Here is a 13,983-nt window from a genome sequence, read left to right as displayed (position 1 = left end):
GATCACCCCAGCAGGAGTACGTCCCATGGCATCGAAGGGGGCTGCAGTGGAGAAGTTCCTGACGCTGACAACAGTCAAGCCCCTCCAAGAGTTCATCAGGATGGTGAATTACTACAGAAGGTTCATCCCTGACATTGCCTGCACCATGTGTCCTCTGACTGAGGTCCTGAAGGGCAAGCCAAAGAAGCTGACGTGGGGAGAGGCCCAACAGTTAACCTCAACCCCACCAAGTTATCCCTCAGCAGAGCCACAACCCTGGCTCACACGACCCCGACGTGCCCCTGACACTAACCACTAATGCCAGCAACACCGCATGCGGTGCCGTCCTGGAACAGCTGGTCAACGGGGTCCCCACGCTGCTAGCCTTCTTCAGCAGGAAACTGAAACCCACCGAGACCTGCTACAGCTCCTCACTGTCTACCAGGCGGGCCGCCACTTCAAGTACATCCTCGAAGGCGTCCCATTCACCATAAGGGCGGACCACCAGCTGCAGGTCCACGCCTTTGTCCAGGCGGGCGACGCTTGGTCCGCAAGACAGCAACGTCACATTGCAGCTGTCTCCGAATTCGGGTGCTCCATCGAGTACATCCCTGGTGGAAGGAACCCCGTAGCCAACAACCTCTCAATGACCGAGATAAACTCCTTGCACCTCGGTGTGGACTACAAGAACCTAGCATGTGAGCAAGCCTCCAACCCCGAAGTACCAGGCTACCGGACTGCCATCACCGTACTCTGATGGGAGGACATTCCCTTCAGCCCTTCCTCTGCGTGCAACACCAGCACCGGCCACCCACACCCCCTGACACCAGAGGAAGCAGGTATTCAACATGATCCACGGTCTCTCGCACCCGTTGCCCCCACAAGACAACCAGACTCATGACAGAAAGGTTCGTTTGGCACGGCATCAAGAGGGATTCCCTGGAGTGGGCCAGGAACTGCATTGTGTGCCCGAGCAGCAAGATAGGAAGGCACACCAAATTGGGAATAGGCACCTTCCCTAAACCTAGGCTGAGATTCGGGCATATCCATGTCGACGTTGTTGGGCCCCTTCCCCCATCCGACAGTGCCAGATACCCCCTGACGGTGATCAACCGGTCCACCAGGTGGCCAGAAGCCACTGCAGACGCCTGCGCTGAAGCCCTCCTATTCAGCTGGATCAGCCGCTTCGGAGTGCCAGACGACATCACTACAGACCGGTGAACCTCCTTCACTCCAGAACTCTGGACCTCCCTGGCACACCTGATGGGGACCAAACACCATGCGACCACGGCCTACAACCCCGCAGCCAACGGCATGGTGGAAAGGACCCACTGCTCCCTCAAGGCCAGACCCCAACTCGAAGGCACAGCCGCAAGAGCCAACAGCAACCCATCACCAGCAGAGAAGATTTATGGCAAGACCCTGACAGTGCCAGGTGAATTGTGAATTATTCCCCACTGACAACGACCCCAACATCCCATTGGCAAGACTCCGGGCAGCCGCCCAGAAATTCGTTCCCTGCCGAGAGACCTACACCAACAGGAGGAAGCAGTTCTGATCGAGGGCCCTTGACTCATGCAAGTTTGTCTTCATACGGAACGACGCCACCCACTCGACCCTAACGAGGCCTACCAAAGCCCGCACTGCGTCATCCACCAACAAGAAAAGGCGTTCCTCGTCTCGATCGGCAGCCACGAGGACTGGGTCTCGATTGACAGACTGAAGCCCGCTGTCATTCCTGATGAAGATGACCCCGCAGAAGGCCCTCGAAGGACACCACCTCGGAACACAGCCTCGCTGGAATCTGACAGTGCCCCCCAGACGTCGGGGCCTCCCAAGGAAAGCAGCCAAACCCCCCAGGCCCACAAACAGGGGCAGCATCCTGCTTCCTAACTCACCGTACGACGAAGATCCGGAAGATGTCCCCCGACGGATGGAATCTCGAACCCGTGGACTCTTCCAGCACCCCGCAAGATTCCACTGACCATCAGCCAACGATTATTATTTAATCATTGTGTTGGAGGGGGGTAGTATTTGTAAGGATGTATTTTGCTAAATGTCCGTCCTTCCTCCGTACATACTTTTTATACCCAAAAACTAAAGTGTAGAGCATTTCACGGGCTATCCGCTGATATATATAATCATGTAATAATGTACTCTCTGCACGAAGATGTATGTATATTTTCAGTTGCGAAGAAATACAAATGCAGCGGGCTCTGTTCCTTTTTGCATGTGCGTACATGACCGACACTACTTTTCTCTCCTCGCTGCTGCCTCATATACAGCCGTCTCTGTTCAAAGTTAGTTAGAGCCTTCTCCTTGTCTGATTCCAATCCTTACAAATACTATAGTATTACAAATTTTTTCTTTTGCATATATGTTGCATAACTTCTGAACCTCAACACACATATATACAGTCGACCCCTGCTATTTGTGGACTCATGATTTGCAGACTCGCCTTTTTGTGGATTTTTCTATGAGCCGTATATGTCCATTATTTGCAAAAAATTTGCCTATTTGCAGTATTTTTCACTGAGAAATACAAATAACTGTATTTTCATATTATTGTGATTAAATGCACTCTTTGTGATAAAACTATTCAAATACTAGGGTATAAGCATTTTTAGAGGGCTTTTTGTGTTTTAACTATCAAAATAGGCAGTTCTAAGCATTTTTTAGAGGGGTTTGAAGTATTTGTGGGAGTGTCTGGTACTTATCCCATGCGAATACTGGGGGTTTACTGTGTCTATACATATATATATATATATAATAATAATGGAGCCCCCGTCTCTGTTATTCATTTTGGTAATGAAAGCCATAGCGGCAGGCACTAGGTTTTGGCAACACTCTCGTCAAACTCCCCTTCATTTCATTAGGTCATCAAATCGGAGTCATGAACTTACAAAAATATACATTTATTTAAAAGCAAAATATTAATTGAATAACTCAGATTCTTACAGGATTATTAAATGGAATGATAACTCGAAGTTCAAATAACTCAGATAACCCTCAGTAATTAACAGTCTATACAGTAATTAGTCAACACCATTCCACTCTTCTCCAGAATATAGTTCCCCCTACCAGAACCACCTGTTCCCTCCACTAGAACCACCTGTTTAAAAGAACAGGAGGAACAAGCTATAAGCATACACAATTAATTGTAAATACAAAGTCAAAAGATTAAATGAAATAGAACATCTTTACAAAACATCAAAAATATAGTCAAGCCACATCTTTGGCCAAAGCACAGTAATTCTTACCGATTTTCAGCCAGTTTCACTTCACTAAATAGAAAAACGTTGGCAGAGCCATCCCGGCATCTGCCTTCTCTCCCCGTAACGGTCTCTATGGTTCAGGCTAATTACATGCTATTATGAACGGACATAGCTCACACGGACGCACGAATTCGCACCCATTGCTCACGCCCTATAACGACAAACGAACATTGACCTGCTTAGGTAAGGATCTTAATGTCACACCACCTCAAGACCTATCAGCATTTCTAAGCTGAGAAGTTCTCAGTCTCCATGGGAAGCTAAAAACGATGATTCCCAATTTCTGAGGAATGTCAAAGCACGTGACATACAACAATGTCTCATACATATCATATCATATTATATTATTAGTCATATCATAGCAAATTCCCCCTCTATGTTACAGGTACAGTGGTCCCCCTGTATTTGCAGGGGATGCGTACTACACACACACCGTGAATAGTTAGAACTCGCGAATAGTTAGAACCCCCATAAAAACATTGAAAACAGCCTATTTTGTTAGTTAAAACTCAAGAAAACCCCACTAAAAATGTTTATACTTGGCTTTTTTAATAGTTTTATCACAAAAAGTGCATTTTGTGATGAAATTGATAAAAAAAAAAACAGAAATTTTTGGATATTTCTCATAGAAAAATACTGCGAATGTGCGAATTTTCCACGAATAATGCAGGGAAACGTTCCCGAGAGAAATTCGCAGATGTCTGAGTCCGCGAATACGGGGGGGATGTCCAGTACATTATATATATATATATATATATATATATATAGATATATATATATATATCTATATATATATATCTACTTATTATTATATATATATATAAACAAGAAAATGGTTGTTTGTTGTTTGTTTGCTTGTATGAATGCCATAACAATCCACATTTTTTACCAATTTTGATGAGATTTTAAATTTTACATAAGTCAATATCAAACTGGGAAAGGGCATGGTGAAAAAAGAATTAAAATCTGATCATTGGTTGGGTAAAGGGGGCGGCCATGTGGGAAGGGTGTGAATTGTAAAAATTATTGAAAACTACAGATATTAGTGTCAAATCCATAGTTTTAGAGGTTGCTGAGAAGGGGGTGGCATAAGAATTACAGAAAATTACAGATATTAGAGCCTAATCCATAGTTTTTGAGACTGCTGAAATAAATAGTGACATTCGTGATGCCCTTTAAGTCCAAGTTCAGCCCTGATAGGAAGGGAGGGTGGGAAGTGGATCGGATGTGGCGACATGTAAAAATAACCAACAAAGTAGTGTCTAATCCATGGTTTTTTTTATGTTGCTGGGATGAATAGAGCCATTCCTGATGCCTTTTAAGTTCAAGTTCAGTCTGCTAGGAATGGAGTGTGAGAAGTGGTGAAATGTATAATGTTGAAAATGCTGGGGAATATAACTGAACCAACTATCTTAACAGGAATGGGAGAGAAAGAGAGTTTATTGGTTGTCATTCAGGGATTACCCGAGTAGCTTTGGGTTGATCAGGTAGCAAAATTATATATAATATGATATATTAATAATTACTATATATATATAATATATATATATATATATATAGTATCTATATATATATATATATAGATATATATATATAGTATATATATATATATATATTTATATATATATACTATCCACAGTATGATCCTCAAACATCAGTTTAGGATTAGGAAAGCCGAAGACACTTGGATGTTTTAAAAGAAGATTTATTCATTAATAAATGTTTTGCACATGACTATGTGCATCATCAGTCTGAAAAATGACAAAATAATAACATTAAAACTACTAAAAATACACAGGATTCTTAAAATGAGTTTTTTTAAAAGAATAAAAAAAGAAGCAAAGTAAAAACAACTGCTGTTACACCAACCTTCAAGCAAAACAGAAGAAGATAGAATGACCAAAGAAAGAACGCCAACCTCCAAAGACTACTATGCCAAATATAGTTGAGCAGAAGAGCAACCACCATTCAACGATGGAACGAGTCTTTTGATATATAATGACTCCAAGGTAGTCAGATAATCTGCATCCTTAGAATACCCCAATATGGTAAAGTGCTGCTTCTTGACCTCAATTTTACAATTGATAGCATGATTTTTTATGTTTGAATGTTCTGGTCTGCTCAATCTTTGCCCCGTTCTAAAACTAAACCCTAAGTGACTGCAATAACGCAGCTGCAACAACCTTTTCGTTGATCCAATATAAGTACTAGGACATTCTGGGCATGTTTGTTTGTTTGTTTGTGTGGTGTTTTTATGTTGCATAGAACCAGTGATTATTGAGCATTGGGACCAATGGCTTTACGTGACATCTGACCACGTCGAGAGTGAACTTCTATCACCAGAAATACACATCTCTCACTCCTCAGTGGAATAGCCGAGAATCGAACTCGCGACCACCAAGGTGGGATGCCAACACCATACCAACCACGCCACTGAGGCGTGTCATCCTGGGCATGTAAACTTATAGACCACATTGGATCTCATGAAAGGCTGCAGACGGTCATTGAAGCCAAACAGGGAGCCAATTTTCCTGGGATTATTTGATATCAATTTTAAATTAATGCACAGTATTTCAGTTTTCAATAATTTGTTTCAGTTTATGTGAAAATTTTGAGTTAAAAATATAAGGGATTGAAGCATACACGTTTTTTCGGAATATTTAAAACCAGTGTGGCAGGATGAAAATAATTAGTTAAAAGTTTGTTGACAATTCTAAAAGCTAGATCCTTGGGAAATGAATTTTGGTGAAAGAAAGTACGTAGTTAAAAATTCAATCTCCTTATGAAATATGGCCCAACTGAACTAGTATGTAAGAGCCCTATACAGACTTGTTAATTTGGGTATGCAAAAAAACTTAAGTAATTTACAACAAAAAATGGCTGCTCTTATACATAAGACTTATGCACCATTAAAGGTTATGTGGACTCTGTTTTTTAGGAAAGATGATTTGGAACTTTTGCTTTCACTTAGGAAACGTGAGGACCTAGTGATCTGCAAGCCAGACAAGGGCAAAGGAGTGTATTATTGAATAAGAATGATTATATCAGTAAGATTGAAGACCTACTGTCGGACACTTCTAAGTTTATAGCTCACAGTGAACCTAACTTTTTAGACATTTATAAACGAGAGGATCGTATTAACAGGTTCGTAAGGAAATTAAAAACTGACAACATATTGATGATAAAACCTACCAAATGTTGTATGTAACCGGTTCTTCCTTCAGCATTTTGTATGGGCTACCAAAAATTCATAAAGATGGAATTCCCATAAGACCTATTATGGCAGCGTATAATAGCCCTTCTTTTTCTATTTCGAAATATCTGGTTTCTCTCCTTAACAAGTATACTTCTAGTCATTTTATTTTAAAGAATGGTTATGAATTTCAAAACCTAATTATTAGTCAGGGTGGTGACCTGTATATGTCAAGCTTTGATGTTGTCTTTATTTACGAATGTTCCCTTAAACGAGAATGTAGATTGTTTAAACAAGGTTTTCCCAGATGGCAATTTTACATTTCATGGTTTTACTAGGTCTCTTTTTAAACAACAACTAGAACTTGCTGTGCAAGATTCTGTTTATTTTTAATCAAAAATTGTACTCTCAGGTAGATGGTGTTGCTATGGGTTCTCCATTTCGACCTTTATTTGCAAATTTATTATGTTTTTTTAGAACAAAATTTCTTAGATTGTTGTCTGCCGTCTTTTAAACCAATGTTTTACAGAAGGTATGTAGATGATACCTTTGTTCTTTTTAAGTATCAGTGGCAGGCCATCGGTTTTTAGATTTTCTTAATCAGCAACACCATAACATTAATTTTACTAAGGAATTGGAGAAAGATAAATGTTTACCGTTTTTAGATGTTTTAATCACGAGAGTTAATTTTGTTTTTACTACTGCCGTTTACAGAGAGAAAACTTTTTCAGGTCTTGCAAATAATTTCTACAGTGCTTGTCAAACCAGTTTTAAATTAAATACCATCTATACTTTAGTGTATAGGGCTCTTAGATACTTGTCCAGTTGGGCCATATTTCATAAGGAGATTGAATTTTTAACTACTTTCTTTCACCAAAATTCATTTCCCAAGGATCTAGTTTTTAGAATCGTCAACAAACTTTGAACTAATTATTTTCATCCTGCCACATCGGTTTTTAATGTTCTGAAAAAACTTATGTATCCCTCAATCCCTTATATTTTGAACTCCAAATTTTCACATAAACTAAAGCAAATTATTGAAAATGAAATACCGTGCACTAATTTAAAATTTATATCAAATAATCCCAGTAAAATTGGCTCCCTGTTTGGCTTCAAGGACCGTCTGCAGCCTTTCATATGATCCAATGTGGTCTATAAGTTTACATGGCCAGGATGTCCTGGTAATTATATTGGATCAACGAAAAGGTTGTTGCAGATGCGTTATTGCAGTCACTTAGGGTTTAGTTTTAAAACAGGGCAAAGATTGAGCAGACCAGAACATTCAAATATAAAAAATTATGCTATCAATTGTAAAATTGAGGTCAAGAAGCAGCACTTTAACATATTGGGGTATTCTAAGGCAGATTATCTGACTACCTTGGAGTCATTATATATTAAAAAGACTTGTTCCATCATTAAACAGTGGCTGCACTTCTGCTCAACTATATCTGGTATAGTCGTCTTTGGAGGTTGGTGTTCTTTCTTTGGTCATTCTATCTTCCGTTGTACCTGAAGGTTGGTGTAACAGCAGTTGTTTTCCTTTTTTTTATACTTTTAATGTTTTTTAATTGTCATTTTAAGAATCCTGTGTATTTTTAGTAATTTTAATGTTATTATTTTGTCATTTTTCAGACTGATGATGCACATAGTCATGTGCTAAACATTTCTTAATGAATAAATCTTCTTTTAAAACATCCATGTGTCTTCGGCTCTCCTGAATTTATTGTGACAAAGTGCCAAGTATCTGGTTACTACACTTACTACACTTACCATTCATTAATTGTTACCTCACAACAGCCAGACACCTGAACCCTCATCACAGGTACTAAACGACTGAATACTCTAAAGGCAACAGTGATCCCTTAACAACTTACCAGTATTGCAGAAAATCTGACTAAGTTCATCAAAACAGGTGTGAGGTAATCTTGTAAGTAATTAAATTAATCAAAGGGCATCACTCCATCAACAACTTTAAAAGTCTAAGTATTTCCCTGATTTCAGAAGTCTTAAGTACTTCCCTGGTTCTAAGTTAATAGAAGGAAAACAGATCAATTACCACTCTATGTTTCTACCTAACATCAATATAATCATAATTACATGCATGTATACTGGTGAGAAATGAAATACTTATAAAAATTTTAAATACAAAAATTTAATATTAAACTCAAAATTATAAGTGAAATTCACAATATCAGGAAAAACTACTGTTACTTGAAAACAAAGTAAATTTTAATTAATTCTTGAATTAAATTAAGTAAAATTAAATCAAAATTAATTTATCACAACATTCAAGAAAATTAATTCAATCAAAATTCAAAAGTGTTAGGCAATAATTGAAATTTGGTAATTAATTCACAAGTGCTAAACAACAATAAAACTTGAAAAGAATTCTAAGTGTAAATGCAAATTAATTCACAAGTGTTAAATTCAATTAAATGGGCATCGATTAATTAATGAAAATAACTAAGTTAATTAAATTGAGAATGTAAATGAAAACAGAAAAATGTGGAAAATACCAAAACAACACACTTTACCTTCTTGGTATACCAATTTTCTTTCTTTGCTGCAGCTAGTTTCACACTCACAAAAACAGGCGCTGTTACACACAATGTTTGCTCAGATTCCACAAAAACATTAAGTAATACTAAATAAACTCTAAGAAATATAAAATCTGAAATCTACAAGTTATGAGTGACCATTCAGTAAGTATGAAATTGATACGTTACTTTAAAATCAAAAGTGCCATGCGTTGGAGAGAGAGAGAGAGATATGTCTGAACGCGACGTGGCTCTAAGATGCAACGAAAAACTCTTCCTTACGAAAGTTGGACAGTGGAGATGACACACAACATTTTGGGCAATAATTCTTTCTAGAAGCTTCGAAAAATGACTTAACTTTACAGAAAAAACTGTGAAATCTGCATGTGGCATTCGGCAAAGACATACGTGTACAAAACAAGTATGCATTCATGTATGCACCAGTTCAACAAAGACACGTACCCGATCAAAACAGACTCGAGCAAAAGTCCCTATCAGACGTGATGACAGAATTCCCAAAACACAATGGAGACCTCGATGTCTCTAATCAAACGTGTTGATAGGTTTTGAAAAACAATTTTAGCTTCAAACAGACAAAGATAATCTCTCTCTCTTTTCATACTATGTTACATATTCTTTTACAATATGTTATGCAAAATCTGAACACACATTTTAAACATCCTATCTCTAAGCTATCTAGGAATCTGAAAAAATGTTGCCAAAATCTATACATATTTTATTCAGTCAGAGAGGGGATATATGCATTTTGAAAGTAGCAACATATAATATACCTCCCCCCAGAGGATTGTTTATCACGGTGTTGAATCTAATGATTCGCAACGAGATAAATAATCAGCAACTACATTGTTTTTGCCACTAATGTGCTGCACTCTTAAGTTATACTGTTGCAGGCACAAAGACCGCCTGGTCAGTCTTGGATTATGATTTTTCATTCTCTGGATAAATGATAGTGGATTGTGATCAGACAACACTAAAATTTCTTCATTCCTAGGTCTGTTCACATACACTTCAAACTTTTTCAATGCCGTGATTAAGGCTAAAGTTTCCTTCTCATTTGCCGAATATACTTTCTGATGTTTTTTCAGTTTAGAAGATATGAAGCACACAGGATGGTAGATATTATTTTCATCATCTTGAAGTAGAACAGCTCCAATGCCACAGTCCGACGCATCAACTTGTATCGCAAATTTCTTGTCGAAGTCTGGAGCTTGAAGTACTGGTCTTGAAGTTAAAATGGCTTTTACCTTCTCAAAGGATTCTTGACACTCTGGAGTCCAAATAAACTTAGCATTGGGACTAGTTAAGTTTGTCAACGGAGCTACTACGGCTGAGAAATTTGGGCAGAAACAACGATAGAATCCAGCCATGCCTAAAAATCTCTGCAGCTGTTTCGTGGTAGTAGGTGGGGTAGCCTTATGGATACCTTCTACATTAACATTTACTGGAGCAAGAAGGCCTTTCCCAACTTCAAACCCAAGATACTGCACAGTCGCCTTTCCAAACTCACTCTTCTCTAGGTTGACTGTTAGTCCTGCTTCTTGTAGTTTCTTGAAAACTTTCCTCAGAATCTTCAGATGTTCTTCCCATGTTGTAGAGTAAATCACTATGTCATCCAGGTATATACCTACTCCTTCTGTCGATCCTAGCAGTTGATCCATCACTCGTTGGAATGTTGCAGGTGCATTCATCAGACCAAACAGCAGAACAGTATACTGATACAGTCCAAATGGAGTAATAAAAGCTGACGGCAACTTCGCATTCTCATGTAAGGGAATTTGATAATATCTTTTCAACAAGTCTATCTTGGAAACAAACTTGGCTTGCCCAATATTATAAAGTAACCTATCTATAAGAGGCAAAGGATAATTGTCAGCCACACTGATGGAATTCAGTTTCCTATAATCAGTACATATCCTTAATGAACCATCAGGTTTCTTCACTAACACACATGAAGAACTGAAGTGACTTGAACTGGGTTCTGCTAATCCATATTGCAGCAAATGCTCAACGTCCTTCTCCAAAACATCTTGATGATAAGGTGATAAGTGATAGGCTCTTTGCTTGAAAGGTTTTCCATCTTCTTGAGTCTTGATCTCATGCTTGGTCAGATCAGTACACTAGGCACATCTGTAAAAATTTCTGGGAAACTTCTAATCACTTCACTTAAGTCTCCACCTTGTTCAACACTCAGATGTTTCAACTTCTCCAAATTTTCCAAAATTGAAGAATTATTCATCTTGCTTTCAGCTCCCAATTCATAGCCATCATCGTCTTCTGTAGATAAAGTTGTTTGTGTTATTGACACAGTTTCAGTTTTAGTTTCTGAGAAATAAGGTTTCAAGAGGTTCACATGTATCTTCCTTTGTCGTCTTCTTCTTTCTGGTGTTTCAATCACATAAGTTCTATCACTTAATTTCTGAATTATCTTGTAAGGACCTTGAAATTTATTAGTGAGGGGAAACCTCTTGACAGGTAAGAACACTAACACTTGTTGACCAACACTAAAACTTCTTAGCTTAATCTTTGCATCATATCTCCTTTTCATTTTCTCTTGACTCACTTTCAAGTTTTCTAAAGAGAATTTTCTAATCTCTTTCAACCTTTTCCTTAAGTTCTTTACATATTGACCTTGACTTTCCTCTTGGTTTTCTTCCCGGTTTTCCGCAAGAATCTTCAATGGTCCTCTCACTTCTCTTCCAAAACTCATTTCATTAGGTGAACATTCCATACTTTCTTGATAAAGCACTCCTAACTTCAAACAACATTAATGGTAAACCAACATCCCATACTCTTCCTGACTCAGAACAATACTTTGTCAGCATACTTTTCAATGTCTGGTGGAACCTTTCTAACTTGAGTCTCTGGATGATAGGCAGTGGATAACTGTTGTTTCACTCCTAACAAATTCATCACATCCTGGAATAGCTTTGAAGTGAAGTTTGTTCCTCTGTCACTTTGAACTATTTCTGGTATATCAAACTTTGAGAAAAACTCCACAAGTTTTTCAGCAACTATCTTGGCAGATATGTTTCTAACAGGGATTGCCTTGTGATATCTTGTCACAGGACACATTAATGTTAACAAATACTCACTTCCTTTCTTTGTCTTCGGCAGCGGTTCAACCATATCTATAATCACTTTGCTAAAGGGTTCTCCTCTAACTTCTATAGGTTGTAGGGGGGCTTTCTTGATGGTTTCATTCGGTTTTCCAGCTGGCAGGTATGACACTCACGACAAAACCTGCTAACATCTTTGTGAACTCCAGGCCAGAAAAAATATTTCATGACCTCCACAGTCTTCCTGACTCCCATATGTCCAGACTCATGAGCTACTGATACCACTTGCTTCCTCAATGAATATGGAATCAAAATTTGATGATATTCGCCCCATACAGCATTTTCAGGTATATCTGTAGGTCTATACTTCCTCAGCAGCAAATCTTCCTTCAGGTTATAACAGGTAGGAGTTTGTTGCATTTCTTCTCGATCAACAACTCTGAAGAACAAATCAGTTAACGATGCATCCTTCTTCTGCAAGTCCATTAGCTTCTCTCTTGTCACTTGACCAACTTCAAGGGTTGAATTCTCAATATCTGCCAATTCAGCTACTGTAGTTTCAATACTGTCTTCAGGAACATTTTGACTACTCGGAGTCTCTTCAGAAACATCAGGTTCTTCTTCGTCGTCGTCGTCTTCTTCTTCATGGGAAATCTCTTCTTGGCTAGCACTATGGGAAACATCATTTCCCTGGAACAGATCTTCTAAGCACAACAATCCTTCACTTGATCCTTCTTGGGTGTGTAAATCCTCAGTTTCTTCACTTACAGTCGTAGTTCTCTTCATACTTATGGTAGTTACACAACTAGGAAGCAGGTGGGGTTATTCTTCTCCAACTCTACTGTAGGACTAATCCTCAATGGTTTGTCTGTCACTACAGGACAAGAAATAAATGGCACACCTCCAACTTCATTCCCCAATAGAACATGTACACCTTCCACAGCCAGTGAGTCCTTTACAGCAAAATCAACATTCCCTGTCACCAATTCACATGTTAGGTGTAAGCGGCATATAGGAGTTACTTCCTCTCCTCCTATACCCTTCAAAATAACTGAATCTCCTGTGAGACTCCTCTCCAACTGAGGGTGAGAACCACATACTACCACACTATGGTTACTCCCTGTATCACGTAATATCTTGACTGGTACCTGCACACTTCCTTCTTGAGTTGACATCATACCCTCATAGATATATGGCTTAAAAGCCTCCACACTGCTAAGCCACTCACTGCTTGAGGTTACATTTCCATTGGTTGCTAAACATTCAGCTTGTTTAGTCTCATTCTTCTCTGGAGTCTGATTCTTTCCCACACTGCTCTTCATAGTTTGTTTCACCTAGTCACCTTTCACAACTTGACCAACTGGCTTTGACTGCTGTTGATTCCAGTAACACTCTTGACTGAAGTGTCCTACTCTACCACACTTGAAACAGACAACATTAGGTTTCTGTAATTGTCTTGAAAAATTAGATGAGGATTTCACATTAGCTTGCTGAGTTGTATTACCTTGTGTACTCTTGGTCGTATCACTTGTAGGTTTCCCATTAAATTTGTTCCTGTTATTTGGATAAGACTTAAATCTTGGGCGTTGTTGACTCTGGTACTTGACATTGTAATTACGTTTGCTACTAATTATATTGTAATCTTCACTCAGTGTAGCAGCTTTGTCAAGTTTCTCCACCTCTCTCTCACTCAAGTAGGCTCTTATATGTTCAGGAATTCCCTTAAGATACTGTTCAAGAACAAGCAGTTCTTCTAACTCATCAAAAGCTTTAACTTTAGCAGCTTCTAACCAACGTTTGAAACACCTTCTCACTTTGTATGCATAATCTAAGAATGTTCCCTTCTCATCTTTTCTTAGTCTTCTGGATCTTTCATTGTAGTACTCTGGGGTCATCTGGTAGACTTGTAGCACACTGTGTTT

The sequence above is a fragment of the Macrobrachium nipponense genome, chromosome 2 (genome assembly GCF_015104395.2).
Source record: "Macrobrachium nipponense isolate FS-2020 chromosome 2, ASM1510439v2, whole genome shotgun sequence".
Taxonomy (NCBI): domain Eukaryota; kingdom Metazoa; phylum Arthropoda; class Malacostraca; order Decapoda; family Palaemonidae; genus Macrobrachium; species Macrobrachium nipponense.
This window is presented reverse-complemented; position numbering follows the sequence as displayed.